The sequence below is a fragment of the Etheostoma cragini genome, unplaced genomic scaffold, assembly GCF_013103735.1.
Source record: "Etheostoma cragini isolate CJK2018 unplaced genomic scaffold, CSU_Ecrag_1.0 ScbMSFa_4667, whole genome shotgun sequence".
Taxonomy (NCBI): Eukaryota; Metazoa; Chordata; class Actinopteri; order Perciformes; family Percidae; genus Etheostoma; species Etheostoma cragini.
This window is the reverse complement of record NW_023269059.1, coordinates 42,023-48,689: the sequence shown is the minus strand read 5'-3', so window position 1 is coordinate 48,689 and position 6,667 is coordinate 42,023. Positions and strand designations below refer to the sequence as shown.

Sequence of the window (6,667 nt, the reverse complement as noted above, 5' to 3'; positions counted from 1 at the left end):
GGGATGACACCAGAGTGGGATGACACCAGAGTGGGATGACACCGGCGGGATGACACCAGCGGGATAAAACCAGAGGGATGACACCGGAGGGATGACACCAGAGTGGGATGACACCAGAGTGGGATGACACCGGCGGGATGACACCGGAGTGGGATGACACCGGAGTGGGATGACACCGGAGTGGGATGACACCGGCGGGATGACACCGGAGTGGGATGACAATGGCGGGATGATATTTACATCCATCCATCTTTAACTCAAATGATTTTATCAGGACAAACCCCCTGAGACCTTGTTTTCCACGTGGTCTTGATCAAGATCCCACATAAAACACACTGTATACAAGAAGGTACACTGCAAAAAATATCACCAAATAACCCCCACAAAATAAAGAACAGACATCAGCAAACAACAAAGAAATAAATAAATATGGAAAAATAAATTTAAAAAAACAATAAAAGAAAAAGGAATAGTAAAATAATAAATAAATGGGAAAAATAACAAAAAAATAATAATAATAACAACAATAATAATCACTCAAAATATAGCGAAGCTTTACAGTCAAATAAACTAAAATAAACTCATTATATCAGCCCCCACCTCAACAAACCCCCCCCCCCCCCACCGGATCTTACTGTGTCCGCTGCGGTGGGAGCTGTGGGAAACCCCGGTGGAGACGGCCGGCATCAGAGCGTGCTGAATCGCCATCTCCCACATCCGCGCCACATCCTGCCCGACCCCGCTGATCTGAAACCGGTCGGGAGACGCCGTCAAAATAAGAGCACCACAAGTCATCGGGGAATAATTGCTTTTTACTTTATAGCACTTCTATTGGACACAGGGGCCAACAAAACTTCACAATTCATTTTAATTCACCCATTGAGTACCAGTAGTTCCTCATACTCTGCTCCTGACTGGCTAGTAGTCCTTACCTAGGTACTGTCAGGGCCCTCATACTCTGCTTCTGACTGGCTAGTAGTCCTTACCTAGGTACTGGGTCCCTCATACTCTGCTTCTGACTGGCTAGTAGTCCTTACCTAGGTACTGTCAGGACCCTCATACTCTGCTTCTGACTGGCTAGTAGTCCTTACCTAGGTATTGTCAGGACACAACCTCAAAATCTGCTTCTGACTGGGTAGTAGTCCTAACCTAGGTACTGTAAGGACCCTCATACTCTGCTCCTGACTGGCTAGTAGTCCTTACCTAGGTACTGTCAGGACCCTCATACTCTGCTCCTGACTGGCTAGTAGTCCTTACCTAGGTATTGTCAGGACACAACCTCATACTCTGCTTCTGACTGGCTAGTAGTCCTAACCTAGGTACTGTAAGGACCCTCATACTCTGCTTCTGACTGGCTAGTAGTCCTAACTTAGGTACTGTAAGGACCCTCATACTCTGCTCCTGACTGGCTAGTAGTCCTTACCTAGGTAATGTAAGGACCCTCATACTCTGCTCCTGACTGGCTAGTAGTCCTTACCTAGGTACTGTCAGGGTCAAATTCAAGTTTTCCAAACTTTCAATAATTTGATTGACACCTGGATAGAAATTCAGCAACTGACAGTTGTCATAAGTAGATGATGACACAATATGATTCACCAGATTACTGCTGCTGCCGGTCCCAGAGGACTCTGATCTCTGCAGCTGCTCCCCAACGTAGTAGACCAGGGACGCCGTGGCGATCTCAAAGCAGTGAGGATTGGCTCCGTCGGGCAGCAGAGAGAAGGTCTGAGCCGGTTCCAGAGATAACATCTCCGACAGAGGGATCTCCTGCAGACGGAGACCAGGACACAGATCCTGATAAAGGACACCTCATGAGGCTTTACCTGTTGCGGTTGGGGCGGCTGAGTTTTTGTGAGTTTTCTACCATCCTGCTGTGTTTTGGTTTTTCCCTGACCCCCCTTGAAGCCAGCTGACCACGCACACCTGCATCCCATCCGTGATCACCTGCTCCCGCCGGTCACACCTGCTTACTTTACCAACCCCTCTTCCCTTGACCGCTGCTTCTGCTACACTGGTGGACCTCGTACAAGCTCTTTCTTTTCTAGTCTTCTCCAGAGTTCCATGTTTCCTTACCTTCTTTGTTTTGTCTCTCATAGCCTTCACCACTACTCCAACCTCCCGTCTCCGGTCAGCTGGCTTCATCCCTCGGTCTCCCTCCCTCGGCGTCCTGCCTCAGCCTGTCTCCGCACCAGCATCCGGTCCTGGTGTCCCCCCTTGGTTCCTCGCCACGGGCCTATCACGAGTGCTCTCCTCCACTAGCCCCCCCATGCCTTCCAGCCAGCGTCTTCCTGTCCCTGGCGTCTACCTCACCACTTCCACTCCAATATTACAATCAATGTTTTCATTATTGAGCCTTGCGTTTGGGTCCTTCGGTTACCGTCGTCACATTAACCCTAATGTGTGTTGCTAATGAAGTAAACACACACACACACACACACACACACACACACACACACACACAGACAGACACACAGACAGACAGACAGACAGACACACACACACACACACACTTGTACGGAGACTCACAAACAGACAGAGACACACGGACAAACAGACATACATGTATTACATGTTGTACTGTCTCTATTACATGTTTTACTCTCTATTACATGTTTTAATGTCTCTTTTAAATGTTTTACCGTCTCTATTACATGTTTTACTCTCTTTATAACATGTTTTACTGTCTCTAACATTTTCACTGTCTCTAACATTTTCACTGTCTCTATTACATGTTTTACAGTCTCTATTACATGTTTCACTGTCTCTATTACATGTTTTACTGTCTCTATTACATGTTTTACTCTCTCTACTACATGTTTTACTCTCTTTATAACATGTTTTACTGTCTCTAACATTTTCACTGTCTCTAACATTTTCACTGTCTCTATTACATGTTTTACAGTCTCTATTACATGTTTCACTGTCTCTATTACATGTTTCACTCTCTCTATTACATGTTTTACTCTCTCTATTACATGTTTTACTCTCTCTATTACATGTTTTACTGTCTCTATTACATGTTTTACTGTCTCTATTACATGTTTCACTGTCTCTATAACATGTCAACATAATGTTTGGTGTGGTGCATGTTATGTGGTGGTCTACAGAGTTTAAGGATGTCCTGCCTCTTGGACTGTGAACCTAGTCTCCCGACCAATAAAGGAACCTGAAAGGAACCCGATTGACTGATAAGAGATCCTCTAATAGAACTAATAGATGCTGAGAGTCTCCTGCTGTCACGCTGGAATTGTCCTCGTCCATTTGTCCGTACAAAGCAGAGCTGAAGGAGACAGCGATGGAGCTCCCCTTACCTTGAAGTATTTACTTCCAGTGTCGTTCTGAAACATCGTGATGCATTTGCTGTCCAGCCGCCAGTAGTGTCTCTTCCTCTGAAACACAAGGGATGAAGAGGAGGAGAGAAGAAATAGGAAAGTCAGCCGGGGAGGAGAGATGCAAGGAGTGAAAGGAAAAACAAAAAGGTAAGAGGAAAGAAGACACAGAGACATTACCCCATGTGTTACCAACATGGGGTTAGTAAACCAATGGGTTAATACCCCATTTCTTACAAACATGGGGTTGGTATCCCAATGGGTTAATACCCCATTTCTTACAAACATGGGGTTGGTAAACCAATGGGTTAATACCCGTTGGTAACCCCATGGGTTAATACCCCATGTCTTATGAACATGGGGTTGGTAAACCAATGGGTTAATACCCCATGTGTTCCCAACATGGGGTTGGTAACCCAATGAGTTAATACCCGTTGGTAACCCCATGGGTTAATACCCCATGTCTTATGAACATGGGGTTGGTAAACCAATGGGTTAATACCCCATTTCTTACAAACATGGGGTTGGTAAACCAATGGGTTAATACCCGTTGGTAACCCCATGGGTTAATACCCCATGTCTTATGAACATGGGGTTGGTAAACCAATGGGTTAATACCCCATGTGTTACCAACATGGGGTCGGTAAACCAATGGGTTAATACCCCATGTGTTACCAAATTGGGGTCGGTAAACCAATGGGTTAATACCCCATTTCTTACAAACATGGGGTTGGTATCCCAATGGGTTAATACCCCATTTCTTACAAACATGGGGTTGGTAAACCAATGGGTTAATACCCCATGTGTTCCCAACATGGCGTTGGTAAACCAATGGGTTAATACCCCATGTGTTCCCAACATGGCGTTGGTAAACCAATGAGTTAATACCCCATGTGTTACCAACATGGGGTTGGTAAACCAATGAGTTAATACCCATTGGTAACCCCATGGGTTAATACCCCATGTCTTATGAACATGGGGTTGGTAAACCAATGGGTTAATACCCCATGTGTTACCAACCCCATGTTGGGGGGTATTAACCCCTAGTGTTAACAACATGGGGTTGGGAACACATGGGGTTAAAACCCAAACAAACAGGCGAGTGAGACAGGTGTGGTACCAGAGTGTCCTTGCTGGTGTAGTGGACCATCCAACCCTCCTTCATCACGTTGCTGGTCTTCCTCTTTGTGTTTTTGACAGACTGAACCACTCGCATCAGCGGGATGTTGTTACTGGTGGACGGGCTGTAGGGGGCGGGACAAAGCTCAATCTCACATACCTGGGATCGGGTTTCTAAACGTGTGTGCACAATCGGCCCGTCCCCTCTGTGGTTTTGTCGACTAATAGGTCTTTTCCACCAAGGCTAACCAGGTGCTGGTTCTGGTTCTGGGCTGGTGCTGTTGCCAGTTCGTTGCTGGTTCTACTCGACAGTTATCTAAGAACCAGCTAGATCTTCCCCAGCCTGAGAGCCAGCAGACCGGTGGTTTCCCCCCCAGACCACGGTGGTTCTGGTTTCCCATCCATGTCCAAAGCTAACATCAACAGCTCTCTATGGTTAACAGCTGACCGACATTTTCAAAATGGCCGCCAGAAGTTTTGGTTTTCGAAACGTCATGATAACCCCGCCCCCCCCCAGCACCTGACGTAACCAGTTCTGAACTTTAGACCAGCGCTTGATTGGTGCTAAGTTGGAACCCGTTTTCCTGGCCTGGAACCAGGTTTACTTGTGTGGAAAAGCAAAGAACCGGTTCGATATTTGGCATAGACTCCATACCAGCACCAGAACCGCCTCGGCGGAAAAGACACATGAGATTTCTTTAGTTCATTTTTACGATTAATTACTGATTTTCCAAGAAACTCATGAGAACTTTTCTGGTGAACACAAGATTTAAAGTGGTGCTTTTGCAGGATTGATTGTGTAGAAACTCAGTTTTACATTAAATGGTTAATTAACCACATCTACATTAAATCAACAAATCAATCAGTCGACAAAATCATGTGTTAGTCAACTAAGGATGTCCTTAGTGGAGGAAAGCCCTCGTGCACAATCTGCATATAGCCTCTCGCTGCTATCGGCCGTTTCCAGACACCTCCGACCCGACACTTTCCCGTCGTTTAGCGGTACTTCACGTTTCCGATCATCACCAAAATGTTAGAATTCACCTACACCCATCTAACAATATACGTGTGAGTTTTCCTAGATGCACACGGACATTTAGATGTCTGATTAGTGTATGAAAGGGACTTGATGAGGGAAAGATGTAAGACAGTCCTATGAAGGTTTTCTATTTTTTACTGTCCTGGACTTTAAGGAGCTTTTATTGCATGATTCAGCGTTGTTGAATTTTATTGTAAAGGACGGAGGTAAGATTCGGTGGTTTTGACAGCGTTGATGGGACTATTTCTTTGACCGTCTATGGACTAAATACCCGGCAACGCCCGGTGTCTACAGTGAGGAGATGTCGCTGTCTGCGGGTGTGTTTGGTTTCTCCACCAGGACTACCAGATGTTGCTTGCTGTCTGCGGGTGTGTTTGGTTTCTCCACCAGGACTACCACATGTGGTTAAATCTCTGCGGATGTGTTTGGTTTCTCCACCAGGACTACCAGATGTGGTTAAATGTCTGCGGGTGTGTTTGGTGTCCCCACCAGTACTACCAGATGTTGCTTGCTGTCTGCTGGTGTGTTTGGTTCCTCCACCAGGACTACCAGATGTGGTTAAATGGCTGCGGGTGTGTTGGGTTCCCCCACCAGGACTACCAGATGTTGCTTAACTGTCTCCGGACCTAATACCCAGTAGTGTCTACAGCGAGGAGATAGCGGTGTCCGGTTACGGCCAAGGGCAGCGTACGGCTAACTCACCGGCGATAGCTACTTTAGCCGGGTCAAGTAAACAGTTAAAAAGATATGATAGGAAATAATCAATATTGATGACCAGTCTCCCCCCCTCCCATTTCAAGTCACAAATAAAGTGTGTGTGTGTGTGTGTGTGTGTGTGTGTGTGTGGTTGTGGGTGTTTCTGTACCTGATGGCCCGGTTGGACTCGTCCAGGTCGGGGTCTTGTGTGTCGGGGTCACTGTGCCCCGCCTCCAGCAAGAGACCCCCCTCTGATGTGAGCGCTTCGTCCATGTCATCCGACAGGCCGCCGCCTCTGTCAACGTCATGGTCGTCAAGGCAACCGTCCACCATGGCGACATCTGACTCCCCCCCCGGGCTCAGGAGCTCTACGAAACAAACATACACCTGGATCTGTTCATGTTCTTTTTTCTGTAGATGTGAGTCTGTGTGTGTGTGTTTGTAGGTGTGTGTGTGTGTGTGTGTAGGTGTGTGTGTGTGTGTG

The 6,667-nt window shown here is 46.6% G+C and overlaps 1 pseudogene; it reads right to left on the bottom strand.

Moving 5' to 3' along the window:
- LOC117941279 overlaps nucleotides 1-6,667 on the bottom strand; it is a 19,658-nt pseudogene that overhangs the window by 10,584 nt on the left and 2,407 nt on the right.